Source organism: Glandiceps talaboti, chromosome 1 (assembly GCF_964340395.1).
Source record: "Glandiceps talaboti chromosome 1, keGlaTala1.1, whole genome shotgun sequence".
Taxonomy (NCBI): Eukaryota; Metazoa; Hemichordata; class Enteropneusta; family Spengelidae; genus Glandiceps; species Glandiceps talaboti.
This window is the reverse complement of record NC_135549.1, coordinates 29,305,643-29,323,554: the sequence shown is the minus strand read 5'-3', so window position 1 is coordinate 29,323,554 and position 17,912 is coordinate 29,305,643. Positions and strand designations below refer to the sequence as shown.

Genomic DNA, 17,912 nt, shown 5'->3' with positions numbered 1-17,912 from the left:
GGACATTATGTAAATTAAGCTGGTGGCCATATTTGTAGTCATTTCTATTCTCTCCGATGCTAAAGTGTGACCAATTGAGAACTTCCCAACCTCGGATTTCCGAGGTTAGTTAATATGCTAAGCTGGTAGAAATGTGTTAATTGGCCTCATCATCTATATCAACAGAAATAAAGAAGTGTCGGGTATTTGCATAATCTTTTTGTCCATCTTTTCATTGTATGCATGGACACTCAGACCACTGTAGAAAGTTGTCTTGCTGCTAGACGTTCGGGCTTTCTCCCGACAAAGTTCGCTGTGATGGCGAACGCCCATCCTTGTCGTATTGTAAATTCGGAATAACACCTGAGGTCTAGCAGCTAGACTAGGACATGAGTAGCTGTGGCCAGATTCATAGGAAGTATTTATAGTACGTAGGAGCACAGAAACTTCAAAGGCTTATTTATTCTTCATTGTTTAGTATAATGTCGTAGCGTTATTTCACAAATTGTGACGCGAACTTGGCTGCTTTATAATGAACACGCAGGACAATAGCCACCTTAGCTCTGAAATATGCTTTGAGAACTCTCTGTCAGCAGTTGTGTCACAGTTCTCTGAGTGCACATTTCCAAACTTTGACCCGTCTTTTTTACACCTAACCCCATGAAGATGCGGCATTACACAAATATCCATTATCGGATAAAATCTAATTTTAGACTCTAGGTTAGATGCTTGCTCTGATTCACTTTTTATGATATTATCCTATAAAAAGTACTCTGTACGTGCGAAGAGTAATATTAGAGTCTAAAATTCGATTTTGTCGGCGTCTGTCAAATCGCTACCTAGTCTTGCTGCTAGATGTTCGTGCTTTCTTTCGATACTATAAGCGAACAAAGTTCGCAGTGAGGGCTTGCCTTGGATGTTCCATCCTCGATAGCGATGTTCGGTCGTGTGTCGTATTGTATTGGAAGAACATCCGAGGTCTAGTAGATAGACTAATCGCTACCATGAAAAGAGGCCAATGGTTTGCGTGATGTTGAAAATAAAACGTCCATATGATTATTATATTGAAACGGCTTAGTGAATACACACAACTAGCACTATAAACGGAGATGTGTTCCAACTCAGACTCAGACCACTAATGAATATTTTCAGTGGTCTGAGGTTACACAGACAAGGAAAACAAAATTGCAGTCCCGTGCTTTTATAATGTTTTGCACTCGCAAATCCGTCATCAAAGAATGTACACTTGCTATTGAATCCAGGATGAATAAAGTTTAAACGTTGTAAACCTTTCTCGCATATATTATGACAGTGATGTTGAATTTGAGGGAAAATTCTGTTTGACAATAGAATAGACTAGCCAAGATTAATGACTACATAGCTCTTCAATGTAAGTGTGAGCAGTGAAGTAAAAACAGCTAGTGTACTTCCCGTTTCTCGGACAAGGCAACATTATATCGCCCTTCACATGCTATTGTTTGTAATTGGTAAAACAAAAGGCGTTCTATAGAATATCATATCCCTTCGTCGCTAAAATTAACAGAGACGAGAAAATGACGGAAATGCAAGTTATCGAACATTCAGGACAAACACCTTTTTCAGTTAGAAAAACTTCCCTTTTTGAAATGGAGATTAGTCCCCAGCATCATTTTCACAAACCTGCGAAGAGGCCTTGATTGACACAACATTGTACAGTCTATCTGAGAGACATTCCTTACTGTTCACAAATATAGACATTTCTACTAGGCTACATCCATTTCGTAGGGTCTATGATCCATCTCAGACCGGTTGACAACAAGTGGTCTGAGGGTCCATGTCGCCCTGCTTGCATACGGAGTAAGTCGCCTACAAAGAGACAGTTGTGAAACCTGGGCTTACCTGAAATGCTAGTTACTAAAGATTTAACGCATCTGTGTTCAAATATCAGCAATAAATCGACTATTTAGTAATTTTATCTCGCCTTGGCTACAACAGTACTAGTCCCAGTCCGGAGGACCAGAAATCCCGAAATCACAAGTTCAATCGTAATTTATGCCCAAGTGGACGCCCGATCAAATGTGGCGGAGTTTGTAAGGCGGGACTTTGAAATCAGTCGGAACTGGAAAAGTTCCGATTTCGACACTTTTTGTGATCGTACCAGCGACTACTATCGTCAAAAAGATGTAAAATTAGTACATATTCGACCGATTGCTAATATTTGATAGCTTTATAAAAAAAAATTATATGTAATTATTTTGTTATTGGTGCGAAAGCATTTTGTTTTCGCACTCGCTATAGGCTGGTTACTTTTCGTAGGACGGTGTTGAGCGAAACGCGTGCACCGTCTGCAAGCAGGACTGTGATCCATGGTACGTACAACATCTGAGCACAGGCAAGGAACTCAGTTTCTTGTCTGTGATCTGAGGTACAACTACTGACCATTATCGGATTGAGAGGTGTCAACGAGTTCCAGCAAGATGCTTAGTTTAGACAAACAAGTTTTATTTACACATAGCCCCAAAGCGTAGGATGGTGGCGTTATTCACCATATGGGTACAGGTACAAGAAGGTGCTAAAAGGTGTTACTTTTATCATCGGCAGAATTGTAATGGAACAATGATCATAATTTAGTTTAATCCGAAGAGACTCCATTCATGTGTCTATCCCCATATTATTTGCTGTAAATTTTGTTTTTATACCTTGACCTTTGACCTTTACTTTTTCAGGGTCAATTTTTTAAAGCCAGCCATTCCTGCTTTCACAGACTCTTTTGTTGTATCATATTTGTTGCCACTAATTTCTTTTAAATAATGTCACCCTTCAGTCACATAGAATAGATGTAAAGTATTTGAAAGGGTGTTGGGTGGGGGGTTAGTGTGTCTTCTATGTAGACTTGCTTCCATTGTATTCACACTGCCTATGTACAAATGTACAGTGAGTAACCTAAATGAGATTTCATTCTGTGGTCGTGAATAGGTGAAGTTGCCCAATTGAAGATGTGTTTGCAAACTTAGTACACTACTGGCATATTACCTTAGATGATTAATTCCAAGACCTATATACATGTATACAAAATGTATGTACCATGCTAGTGTCATCAGAGGTGGTCTGTATCTAAAGTTCTATCTAATTGCAGGCAAAACTGATCTGATCACATCTCTGAATTCAATCATTCCAAATCTCCAAGGAGACAAGAACTTGGAGAGTGAGTAATGACAAGCTTGAAATAATGCCTAGTGGCTGTATTAGCCTGTCTTCAAACTTAATTTGAAGTCATCATAAGGGACGTTTTCAACTTTAATCCCATGCTGATGGAAACCAGTTTACTTGAAATAAAAGCTCACAAAAGCTCAACAAAGAATTGCTACATTTAGCAAAAATTTACCAACATTATTTCTTGCCCTCGTCTGGTATTACTAAAATCTCACCAACATTGCTAGTGCTACATTTTCTTTGTCTACACCACCATTATCTTAGCAGATCATGCTTGTATGCATTGTAACATAGTAGTAGCAATGTATACTTTTCAGGTATTGATTAAAATGAAACAAGTTTGTTGTGTCAAATGATAAACTGTTACAGTAGCAATGTTAATGAGATTTTTTTTTTAACCTACCGAAATTCGGATAAGATTTAGCAATTTTAGTAAATATAGTTGTCAAGCCAGACATAAAAATGGCTACCATTGTATTTTCTCTTTATGTAATCATACTAAAGAAGTAACTCAGTTTCTATTTAAATAATGAGCATGAATCATGCTCTGTATGGGTCATTATTTTGTTACTTTTTCTAACTGCACATTATTTAATAAGAGCACGCATCCTGCGGGGTCAGTCCTGTTTTGCATGTATTTCCTCTAAAATTACCAGTTATTCAGGTCAAAGGAACCATTAACTGGTTTAATGAGCCATTCAGACATTATTTTAAGTTATTTTTATTACAATTTAATTTATCAAAATAATATGTTTTTTTAAATTTAATTTTCTGGTACATTTGTAGTTTCTATAGGTGTCATTTAATTTTACTACATATCTACTTACATGTATGGTTAATATTTAAGTTTGAAATATTGAAAGAAAAAAAATGATATGACATGCCTCTATAAAGGTTTATTATACCCATAATGCTTTTAATGAAGTGAGAAACTCGTCTGTACTACCTATAAATAATAGATAAATGTCAAGCCCAGAAGGACTGAAGAACCATTTCACTGCAAATATTTTATTACACATAAGCTGCTTTGAGTTTTATGACTATTTTAGTATGATGATTTCGTTCTCATAAATAGTGACTACAATATTGTGACGGTAATATTAAACTGGTGTAGGAGTGTAACTGAGGCCCTGTTAATTACTAGCGTCTACACGAAACTGACATAATTGACCTAGCAGTGAAGATGCTGCCCATATCAACAGGAAAATTATGGCATGTATAAATATTTCTAAAAAAAAGAAATATAAATTTTTGAAACCATTTGAGTTGAGTTTTGTTGATACCATCCAGTTCTTGTTTGCATTTGACAAAACCCACATAAAGTATACAGTTGTGCTACAATGCCATTGGCGCATCAATTCTATATACGAATAATGCATAATACAAGCCATGTAATACATTTCACAACCACATAACACATCCAACTTTGAAATGTGTGTGAGTACTTTTAAGTAATATTTCCATTCACATCTTGTTACTTACACAAAGATTTCTATAAAAACTAATATGATATTGATGATTATATGATGTATACATGAGCCAAGTTGAACAAAAAATATGGAATATATACTCTGGTTGTTCTACATCATGACAATGTGCGTCTATGTCATGACAACACATGTCTACGTCACTGGTTCTGTTGTGTTCGAAATTTTAAGTCAAAACGTTCAAAATTATCTGTACTTTCCCCAATTTTTCTTTGATAATACTGGCCCAGGTATAATATGTTATTCTCCAATATTTTTCTTCATTTCAGTGGGAAAATACTCGTGACTTATAAAAGGTAGTGACAAAGACCCCTTATGTCACTCGTATTTTCCTTAACTGAACGAAGAAAAATATTGGGGAGTAACATCTAATTATACGATACACAAGCCAAGATATTGTCTTTGAACTGAAAATATGGATTTTATACCCTGGTCATTCTACATCATGACAACTCACTGGTTTTGTGGTGTTTGAAATACGAGTCTAAAGTTCCAAATTGCACGATGAATTTGTGCTGATTTTATATTATGCTTGAGGACGTATACAGTAGTCATATTATTTCTCAATATTTTACTTCATTCGTCTGTAAAAGACTCAAGCTCGTGACCGAAGGATGGTGGTCAGTACTTGTCTAGCAACTCATAGTAACAAGACCCCTTTAGGTCACTCATATTTTCTTCAGCTGAACAAAAAAAAATATTGGGTAATGAAATCTAATGATAAGAAGCAGGGAGTGTTGATATTATATTAACCATTCAACATACATAATTATAGTAATGTCTACTGTATATATGAAGAGATTCAGAAAAGCACTCGATACTGTATACGTAATCTGAATACAAAATTGTGTGATGTCTAAAGATCTACGATGTGATAGAAATTTATATTCTATGAATTGAGTAGTTTAGATGTTTATATAAGCGAGGGAATGAGATACTGTTGATTTGTGATACTAGTAGTAGTATACATCACTGTTTGTTTTATTGGCCACTCGTAAATGTCACAAGAAAATAATACAAAGTCTGCACTTTTGATAACCTTTGGGAACCTTGGTAACAGAGAGGAGAAGTCTTGTACAATTTGCATGCATTTCCATATTTGTTCCAATATTAATACTGATTGCAACTCGAGTGAAATACCTGTCGAACTCAAGTACAATGTAGATTTTACCTGCTTTTACTGTAAATGCATTCATTGACATTCTTATGGTGTAGTACACCAGTATACAGCTGATGGTTGGGCTGACGTTCCCATATGGTATTCTACCCCTGACTTAGTACACTAAAGTGCATGCAATAATGTAACGCAGTACACTAAAGTGCATGCAATAATGTAACAGAGGTATGTCTACATAACATACAAATACTAGTGACAGAGTTATGTAGGTTTACATCTCAGTAGTGTTCTACACTTGTATCTATATGACAAAAGAAACATTCCGTAGTCTTGCATGAATACCTAAGACATCTCGTATGTAGCGAGTGTCAATATGGGAAATGGAAAGGTCCCAGGTAAACTCAATCAGCTCATCCACATTACAGACATGTGGAATGTTTTTCCCAGTTGGCTAAATGTTACCCCACATGCAGGTCCAACATCTTGTCATTGTTGTGATTTTGGAATTTTTTTTTTATGAAGGAGGTGACATACAAAATGTAAAACACCTGTGTGTACCTCCATCCATGCTTAAAACCACCAGGAGAATTTGTGTCTGTCAAGAATCAACTTCAATCCTGAAACCCATCACGAAGCACTGGATGTATGGCTATGATAAGACATGATGGAGCAATTACAGTCTTCAGGTCTCTTCTACCTATTTACAGTAAATTGCTAATGGCCTAGCCTACAGAAATAATCAGTCTAGTTTGGATCATTCCTACCTGTCTTCCTCCATCAGGATGTCATTGATTGAACAGACTACGCTGTAAATTGATTGGCCGTCATTTAAATATTCTCTAGTTCCTGGTGTGCTGACAGCCGCAGGTCTTGCTTTGTATGTTAGGGTCAAAGTGACAAACCAATAACTCGGTTTAAAATTAACCATTTAAGATTAGTAGGTAGTAGGTGTGAATGTATGAAATAAAAGTAGATAAACTGACAGCTATAGAAAGTTACCAGCAGACATGTTATTGATTGTTAGCCAAAGGAGTCACATTTGCAGAAAAAAAGTGTTTTCCAGTGTTTGCTGTCAGTTTTACTTTAATATTTGATTATTTGAATGCAGCAATGCAATCTTTTCTCCCAGCCTAAAGAAATTGATACTTGTGATCATTAAAAGTTCCATTGCCTTAGTTGATAAAGGAGTTTTTGTACTCTCAACTTTTCATGCACAGATTGGGGTAATTTCATCACAAGATTGTCGACATCGTTAAAATGTCGCAGTACAGTCCTGTAAGTCTACCTTTAAAAGTCAGAATATAATGGTCTAGGAAAGTAATCAGACATTTTTGTAATCGTCTCATCAACATTACCAGGATTGAACTTATTACTACAATCAGAGGTCAACTAAATATATGTATATAACTATAATCCTGCAGTCCATAGACATTTAGGATTAATAAGTGTTTTTAGTCCCCTGACTATTAAAATGGGCTCTGTGTCTGTGCATTCGTCCATCTTTTCACAATATGTCATCAAGTTTCTCTAATATGCAATATCCAATTTCTTTCAAACCTGGCACAAAGGTGATATGTCATATGGGACATATACACATCACTTTTTTTATGACATATGCAAATGTGAATGAATGGTAGCCATATTTGTATTTTAAAAAACTGTAATACATAGTAACATAGAGTCTCAAATCAATGCTCTAGTATTTGAGGGGGTGTGTGTCTTCTATGTAGACTTGTCTAGTCTGATTTAGTACCTCTAGCTTCTCTGTTGCACCTTTTTTGTCATGAAAATATCAGTAACTGACAGCTTGGAATCTGTACCATACATTGATAATATTATACTCTTGGTATTTAACAGAGAAGGTGACGTAGTATAGATATGTTTAATTTCAGCTTGTCAAGACTAATGATGCTTTCCATTCATTCAAAATGAAAGAAAGGAAACTTGTGGGATCCTTGTCCTGTGGTTTATAAAAAAACAACATTTTTTTCACTTTCAATCCCCTGTCAATTATTTTTCCCAATGCTGCTTGGCACGCAAACAATAATGCTGTGTTTATCTTGCATCTGTTGTAGCAATGAAAGAGAAACTGCATTATATTTTTTGCTATTATATTTTGATATTATATTTTTGTATCTTAAAGCTATCGTAGAAATGATGAAAGAGAAATGGCGCTAGATGTTTACTATATACACATTGTGTATCTTTGAATCTTTTGTGGTAATGAAAGAAAAACAACCCTATAGTTTAAGATACGGTTATCTTGAAGCTGTTGTGGCGGTGAAAGAAAAATTGCGTTACTAGATATTGAGTGCCATCTAAATGATAGCTTTCTCAATTGTGTACATTGTTATGTATTCAGGGTGTGGTAAGCAGATGTTGTCTTTCATTTGGTAAGATAGGGAGAGATGAAAGTGTAGCTAGGGGAAGAATTTATACGTACGTGATTGATTTGCTATCACCTACCATGAATTCCAATAGTGTTGAGTGTGAGAAATAGCGCTTTTCCTTCCACAAATAATTGAGGTAGTTTTTATACCTTAAGTTTTCATTTTAAAGTACTTCCTTCAGCTTTCTAATGGTTGTCAGAATTGTAGGTGATACTGATGTAAAATGATTTCAAAGGTTTGATTAGAAATGTCCACAGAACAGTAGGAGACACTGTTTTTAAAATGATGCCTACTTTATAACAGTGCTTATGTACATACTCACTCACACAGACACACTTATACAAGTGTGTAGACACATGCACTATATAGACAGACAGACAGACAGAGACAGATACTGCGTTGTCGGTGGCCGGAGAGGTCAAACCACTTGCCTCTTATTATTGTGGTTGGGGTTCAAACCCCATTCAGGGTTTGATTAAATTTACCTGTAAGTAAGAAAGAAGAGTGCCGTTCAGTTTGACTATTGAACAACACTGGATTTCTGCGGGTACTCCAGTTTCCTCCTGCATTAACACTGAACCCATGAGGGATGGCCCTCACTGGACTTCTTGGGAGACAAGTGTTTATCATTCTCGCAAACCAGAGCTGTTCTTTCTTCTGCTACACTTCAAAATAACCTGTTCTTACAGCACGTTTCGTCAGTGCCGTAAAAGAGGCCGTGGTTTGCGATGATGTTTATATACTTAAAAGAACTATCCAGTATAAATGAAGATTATTATTATTATATTATTATTATACTGTATAATATATTGCATACATGTGGTGGCCACATCAGACTGTAAATATGCAGGTATTAATCCTTCCGATCTGGTTCAATTCTAACAAATTGGTGTGTACATGCAGGAAGCTCTAAAGAAAAATAATGTGACAGTTTCCTCTAAATAAATACATGTATGGTAATAAATAAATTCCAACTATTTGTCCATTATACTGTAGAATGTTGATTGATTGTTAAAAAAATGAACAACACTGTATGTTGTCTGACTTTTGAATTGATTGCTAAAAATAAGTCAATATTACCTTAACTGTGTATATATTGTCCAGTAAGAATAATTAATCATGGACTCTGGGTTCATAGTAAGTTACATATTGTGTGGGCAATGTCCTTTCTGTAGTAACATACATGAAAAACAAGTGACAGTGTTAAACTGTACACCCTACACCCCACCCCCACCCCCCACCCCACCCTCACCTCAACTTTGCAAAGAGAGTATTTAATACATTGGCCCATGAATATATCTGTGGCTGAACTATAGAAATTTTTTTAAAATTAATTTATAATTTACATGAAATTTAAAGAAAATGGTCCATGCCAGGGGAAATAATTGATGCTGGCAAGCACTATACAAAAAAACCGCCCCTAATATTATCATTTTTTATCTTACAGAATTTCTTTAGAAGATTTTGAGAAGCTTGCAGTAATTGATAATTCTCTAATTGCCTGGTTTGATGCCCTTGGCACAGTCTTTTAATATTATATGTCACAAGAAAAGAGGTAGATTTTTGTTTGGAAAGGTAGGAAGCTTTTTTTTATAATGATATTTGATGTTGAATAGTTACAATAGCCTTTGCCACTGCCAATTGTTTCTGATTGGTTAATGTCCTCAGGCAAGATTTGATTTCTGCTGTGTTCCGCCAATGCTGCTGTATATAAATGGGAACCTGGTAGGACAGAGATTGATATGTGAAGGATTTAATTGTGTGTACTTTAGTGGCAGTACCACTGTTTTACCTCATTCAGTACATCTGTAGAAATGGGAACCTGGTAGGACATGGATTGTTATGTGAAGGATTTATTGCACTTATTGGCAGTACCGTTGTTGTGCCTCAGTCAACCCAGCTGTATATAAACGGGCAGCTGAGAGATTTAATCCAGTGTGTTTGCAGTGACTGCACAGATTGTATAATGTATGCTCCGCAGGAAGTTGAGGAAGTATATGGGATTGTATCAGTATACATACATATACCGTAGATCTGTGTTGGGGGGAATTCTGGTGCACTGGTAACAGTGCTTGGTGTACTATTTCAATTATGGGATGGCCATATATAAAAATGTACATTATTGGTATATGTACATTGTATATAGATAACATAAATATTCATGATTGCTTTATTTCAAGGTACTAAGCACTCATAACTTGTGAATATAATATTTATTTACTGCTATTACATATGTACATGTATGTATGATGACTCTTAGGACACAATGTGTCCATGGCAACAACTGAGCAATGAATGAGAAACGAGATTCAACTAGTTTTTTTCTTGACCATCATCACACTTAATGTATGTGATGTAAAAATCATGAAATGATTCTCCAGTACACAAAAGTTCTGAAAATGCCTTTACTTTTTGCAGTGGCGTTTCCCGTCAATTCTGTATGCTTATACATGAGACCTTACTTGATGGATTGCTATATTTTGTATTATGGGTATATTATCTAAATGTTATGGTACTTTGGGATGAAAGGTGTCAAGTGGCCCTTTGTTAGTAACAAGATTATGTAGTATCACACAGTTGGATCAATACAGCTCCCACAGCACTTGACATAAGTAGTACATTATTATTGTAAAGGATTACTAACCAAAGATTAGAAGAAAAAAAAGTAGAGTTTGTAGACCTCTGGGATGCTTACAAAGAACATGAACAAACCTAGCCTTGAACTTGTTGTGTTAGTATTATAATATATTCAATACATTTGGAATTAAGGAATACCCTTGACTGTTTATTTCTCAATATCTTTCCTACACAAGTTGAGAAGTGTGAAGTTATTTTTAAAGTGTCTAAATCATGATTGGAGGATATTTTTTGTCTTTAACTTACTACTCTGGCAATCAAGGTCTTAGTTTATGAAGATAGACAGAAACTAAAATTTTTGTTGTGACATGTTGATTATATTGAATTGATGTTGGTTTGATTGTACTCACAGTAGGGTGGCATTTCTAATGACATCTGTCATCTTGCAGTGTACATTTTTTGACACTTACAGTATTCACAATATCTTGGCTACAAGGAGATTACATTGTAGATTCACACAACAGAAGCACTACTATCCCCCACTTGTGTAATCTACCGCATCATCTTTACAGCAAAACCTTCTTTTTGTAGCTAATAACATTCATGTAATAATACATGTATGTGTGGGTTTTTTTTTACAGTACTCGTCATACTTTTTTTAGTACTAAGTTGGGTAACTAAGTTACCTACCCTAAAATGAAATTATATAATTTATTATGAAATTCTAGGTTACATGTACTTTATAATATCCACCCAAACTGTATGTAAGACTTTAACACAATGTATTCCAGTCTAGAATCCACTCACTTCTATTGACATTGTGGAAGTATTTGAGTATAGGAAGACTAGGCTATTGGTGATTACTGGTCAACCACCATATTTACGTTGAAAGTTCATGATATTGAATTTAATAATTTGTTTTGATCATGTTATGAAATATTCCTTGGCTTTTGTACATACATACATACATATAGGTGTTCATTCACTTTTTCAGAGCCTGGCCAACCTTGTTTACTGGTAAACCTTGTTTGATTTGAAGTGCATGAAGTTTGGTTTAACACAGGATATTTTTGGGTTTTTTTTGGCTTTTATGCAAACATACAGTGATGTGTGTTCATTCTTTGATATGGTATTTCAGTTATGATTGCTGGATAATTATATATAATCCCATGAAATCAATGTTAGTTTTACGTCATAATGCTCCGAGTATGATTCCGCGGACTAATACAAATTCGAGCCGGTAGGCGAGAATTTGTAGTCCGCGGAATCATACGAGGAGCATTATGACGTAAAACTAACATTGATTTCATGGAATTATATATTTATCACATAACTAAGTATTTCCCCGTATTTTTCTAAAATTTTAAATCGTATTTTACGAATACTGCATCATTTCATCGCACTATATTCTTCATCGCGTATTAAAAAATGGCGCCCGATGGCTATGCAAATTACATAATCGCGTGACCTGTCGCGAGGTCAAGCTTACCATGTATGGTATCGGTCATACTGTTGTGTGGTTTCTCAACCAAAATTATCGGTTATAACCTTGCGATGTACATGTAATATCGAATTTAGTTTAAAACGTAAGTAGAATTGTCTGAATACGACTTTTGTGCCGTCATTTTAATAATATTTTCTCGGGTTGTGTAAGTTCGGAGATCTGAGCTCGACGGAAAATCGGAAGTAAGCTTGCCGACTGCTACATCGATAATCTACGTGATTTTTAAATAGAATAACATGTATCAAATAAAAATAAAAGGACTTCTACGTATGAAACTCATGCCATCCAAGGATATATGTAACGTTACTAACGTAATGTATGCATTTACGTTTTGAAAGCACATAATTATTACGATAAACTTGATCGTAGCGTAGGATTGACACGAACACTCAAACAACGGTACGGAGAAAAAATAGTTCGGTAGAACAGGGGTGATATGCTCTGAAATCACCCCTGTTTGACGTCACACAGTAGAAGATATGCACGTATTTATGTGATAACAAAGCAAATCATTAGAATGGATTTGAAAGGGGAATGCCACTCCAGGAAACACAGGTATTTTCTTAAACTTTGGACGCAGGAGAGTCATTTCATGATTTCACATCACATAAATTTTGCGTGATTGCCAGAAAATACAAAATTGAAACTCAGTTTCTATTGTTCTTTCACTGATGCACTGTTGACTCATGGCACTTCACAGACATACATACATGTATGTATTAGATGCATGCTGAATATTCATGACTCATAAGTGCTTATTACCTTTCGATAAATAGTCATGAATATTCAGTGTTCATCTTATACATATGTATGTCTATTTAAGTCCATGATGCAACTGTGGTTCATTGTGAGAACAATAGAGGTGAAAAATGGTTTCAGTTTGGTGAGGTTTTTTTTTTGCAATCACACAAAATTAATGTGAAGTCATGAAATGACTCTAGAACCCAAAGTTTAGGAAAATACATCTGATTCAGTGATGTTCCCTTTTAATTTATACTTACTATTTATTTGGATATTTCTTACTATTCATTTACAAAGGACAGACTCCAGCTGTTTGTTGTGTTTTTTGTCTTTTTATTGAAAAGTTTGTGTAAATAAGATTTTTTACTCAGTTCAACTTCCAGGCATATAGTGATACACGATTACCTACTGCAGGCACTATATTACGTCAATCCATTTACCACAATGTGACTGTATGTCCTGAGATGTACAAGTTTCTGACGGGCACGGAAAACTGTGTGTGAATTGAGAAAAATTCATTTATTTTAAAAGACAAAGTAGATACCAAAGTGTTCTGTTCAAAACAAATAGATTTAAAGTTACCAGTATTATTTTGTATATAAGTGCTTGTATATATTATTTACACTTTAAAATTTAGTTTAGTATCACACTATGTTTTGAATAAAAAAATTACTTTTATATATAAAAATGTTGTACAAAATTTGCGTTTTGATGTTTGAAAGTCTGTAAGATACAACTGTAAACAGTTACATTCTTGCTGTGCTATCAGCTATCACTCACATCTGTACTATTAGTCTGTAAGATATGACATTCATGCCATGCTATCAGCTATCCCTCACGTCTAGCATCTGTACTACCTGCAAGGGTCTGATAGATTAAAGATTTTGGCCACACCTTGAACTTGTGATTAGAAGTTCAAACAGAAGCAGAAACTACTGTGCCTGTTTGATTTTAATCTACATTTATTTATGACTTCTGTTTGAACTTCTAATCCCAAGTTCAGGGTGGGGCCTGAATCGTGGGCTGAAAGGCTGTCTGCATGGTCGTTTTGACATCTTTTACAGCATAACTACATGTGTATATCTGATTGGCTGCAACCAAATCTGGCTGCACTGTGGAGGATATTGGACAGTTTAATACAGTCATGGTTTTAGAAGCCTGATAGGGCTGAACAACACGACGTATCTTATAATCTAGATCTTTGACTTTTTAAATTTGTTTTCAGTCATGACAAAACATGATAACCATTCTTGCAGTTATTTAACCCTTCGTACTATTCACTGATGGCCCCATAGATTTCTAGAATTAATTCAATATTTTAGTCTAATGAAATATCAGCCAAAAACACAGGCTCAAATTATTACTGGGGCTGGATTTCAAAGAACATGCTGCATGCTGTGCCATGTGACATCAGTAGTTTTCCAATGTGCCAATCACATTAGGAAAACATTTTCTTATTCATTCACTACTTAGTATCTAAGTGGGTGGAAGTCTATCCTCCATTGCCATAGGTTTGATTAGGCCGAAAAAAAATAATTGCTTGGTTTTGGTTACTCAACCTAACCTAGTTTTTCACTACTGACCCTCAACTTATTTTTACGTACTCAAGAAAAAAAACCCATAAAAATGCAAAAATTGTGAAGTTTCACGAGAAATAGTGGATGTGGAAACTGACATTAAACCTAAAAAGACAATATCCATGTAAAAGTTTTTTTCCAATCTGTAATGGCTGTACTGGTACATCTGATAGGAAGAAATATACAACACAGAGACCATTTGGATAACAATGGAAAACCTGAACTAGACACTCACACATGAAAAAAATATATAATAAAATAAAATAAAAAATCTACCTACCACACCGATTCTAAAATTGAAGGTAAGCGGAACCACACAATTTTTTTTATTAGGCCTTACTTATTATAACCATATTTTTTTTGTCACCCGGGGCCATAAAACAATGATCATCTAACAGTGAAATTAAAAGCTAGTACATTCCTATACTCATGAATAATAGATGTGACATTTACAACTTGAGGTCTTGTGTCATAACTGTTTTTGTTAAGGTCTGAGAACCTTGATAACAGCAAGGGGGAAATCTGGTAAAAGTTGCATTGTTTTCCATACATTATAGTCTATAATTTTGGTGGGGAAGCATGGTAACACACCTTAGGGAACTCTCATAGATTTTATCTACTGACTGTTCTTTAACAAAAACACTGGTTAGAAACCTGGGGAAATCAGTAACTAACTAAAGACTGCATGTTTATGTGACAGTTGGGTACTGTGTACTATTCCTGTGATAAACTGAGTTACTGTACATTGTATAATAAGTAGCAGCCATGTTTTTGGAAGGTAACTACCCTGATGTGTATGTAGCGTAGGACCATATCAATTTCAAAGACATTTCAGTCCACAACAAGCTATGCATTGTGGTACACTATATAAAATGTGGTACTCCAATAAATAAATAAATAAATAAATGCATACATACATACATACATACATACATACATATGATTAAGTAATGTATATTTCATACTTGTTAAGTATGTTAACTGTAGTAGCTTATAGTGATGAAGGGTTTAGGCTAGATATTTCACTTTTTTTACAAACTTTTTTGGACAGTGAGCATCCTATTTTTCTGTGTCCTTAAATTTATTGAGATGAGGTGAGATTGAGAGTCTGTTTTGCTGCTGCAGTATGTTTGTGCTATAAAGAGTGGGAACCCCAATAGACAAGATACCACATCTGGTAAAACTTGGAAACTTGCCATATTTTGGTGGGAACCATGTAAAACCCCATCGGAACTCATTGCAGGTAAATATTACCTTCTAATAAAAACACTTTGCTTGTAAATGTAAATGCTACAGAAAACCACAAAGCCATGTAATCACTGTGTCAACGAAATGAGAAATTTATTTATCATGGCAGTGAAAGCTCACCAAAATGCTATAAACTGATTGTAAATGTCATAGATCTGAGGTGAATGTGGGGAGACAGATATAGAAATACATGCATACACAGCAACTTCATAAGTTATGACTTATTCCATCACGGTAACATTACATCTTTCTGAGTTCACTACTTCCAGTCCTAAGCTGTACAAATCACCTAACTGCCAATCATCAATTTGACAAAGAGAGTTGTTAGTATACGATCTTATCTCACCATGCCAGGCTTATTTTTGTATTGAATTTCTGCAGAATATCTTTTCAAGAAGTAAATCTCCACTTTGAATGGGAGCTCATTGAAAAGTGACAAATCAGAAAGAGATAGAAAAAAATTCACCAAGGGTTCATCACAAAGAGGCTATTCAGTACTCAGAAATTAATATATCTGATAACAGGAAAGCTAAAAAAGAAAAATTTCTAGAAATATCCCAGAATATCAATGGAACAGACCTTCGTCATGCTTTGAAAAATGTATACCCTGTATGATCACGATTTTCTTTCAAATCTTAAAAATCAATTTTGTTGGGACTGTAAGGACTATTAACATGTGCAGAAATTGTTTGCTAAAACTTATTTGTGTGTGTTGATGTTATAGAGCTTGGGAGATGACTCAACTGAAGGTGTAATAGGGATTAAAACTTTAAAAACTCATTCGTATTTGAGGATATTAAACTTAAAGTGAAATGGTTTTGGAGAGTTAGTTGTGTTAATCAGTAGCTTTTAAGATATCTATAACTCAGAAGTTTTAGCACTAGAATGTCATTTTTATTTAGCTGTCGTAGCAGTGTTAGTTTGCTCATGGTTTGCTGCAGTTATCTCTACTCAGATATTGCAGCAATGTTACATGTTGCCACTATCACCTCTAAAACATTGAAGTACAAGCAATGCTAGATTGCCAAATTGCTGCAGTTATTTTTCTTAAGTTTGAGACAGTATAGCAGTGAGTGCTACTGATTTCAATCAACTAATATTCCTGTGCAGTAATACTAGAAGGCAAAACACATAAAAGGATGGCGATACGTTAACATCGTTAGAAAAGTCAAATTAAGTCTTGAAATCTCAGGTTTCTTATTTACTGTTTTAAACATATAGTCACTATTCACAGCTATTGTTATTTCAAGACATTGTCCTGCATTTTAAACGCTACATCCCACTCTTACCCAATGAAGCACAAATGAAATTTCCTGTAAAATCAGAACTGATCAATCTCTGAAAGGTACTCTTTTCCTTTTAGACAGCTACCCTATAGCTTTTTCTCCAAGGCCAATCTAATCAGAAACACATTCAATAGTCACTGGTTATAATCAATGTAACGTGACTTTAAAGCATTTTATGTTCCCTAACAAATAACTGAACTGACTCGTTACCTTAGTGATAATTAATAAAAGTTGACGTAAAATTGCAAATTTACACCCACACAGTCTTTGAAGTATCCTCTCCCACAAGCAATAACTCTTGTTATGAACCGTTGACATTCAGATATACTTATATGCCACTGGCTTTCAGACATGTGCTGTGAGTATTTTTTATGTTAGCATGCTTAGAGTAAAAAGCTCAGTGAATTAATCTTTTCAGGCCTTTCGGTTCAGTAGTAATTGCATGTTTTCAGTCGATGGATTTTCACCAGTAAAACTGAATTTTGCATATTAAGTAAATTGAATAGCATTTTGGATAAGTTCAAGTTATTTTCAATGGACTACCTAGTGAGTTGTGTATTTCCTGCTCAGTTTGGTGTTCATGGACTCCTGGAAACATCTGAAGTGTCGTGACATGGATGTGGTTCCAGGCTATGTGTTTTCGATACTGTAATTATGTTTCAAAACTTTGAGTGTTCTGATGATTTGCTGGCATGGTGCAATGTATATGTGTTTAATGTATACCGTGTCATTAGTGTAGGCTGCTCTATTCATTAAAATTTAGTTGCTCTAACACAGGTTAATGTAGTAACAGATTTTCATGTTTGTTTTAAGT

General features: G+C 35.1%; 1 protein-coding gene across 3 annotated transcripts in view; it reads left to right on the top strand.

Annotated features, from left to right (window-relative positions):
• Positions 1 to 9,618: 9,618 nt before the first annotated feature.
• Positions 9,619 to 17,912, top strand: part of LOC144442243 (synapsin-2-like) — a 129,664-nt gene continuing 121,370 nt past the window's right edge. For all 3 annotated transcript variants that reach the window (XM_078131537.1, XM_078131530.1, XM_078131546.1), the window contains exon 1: positions 9,619 to 9,740. The gene's annotated coding sequence lies outside the window, so the exon portion shown is untranslated. The remainder of the gene's footprint in view (positions 9,741 to 17,912) is intronic.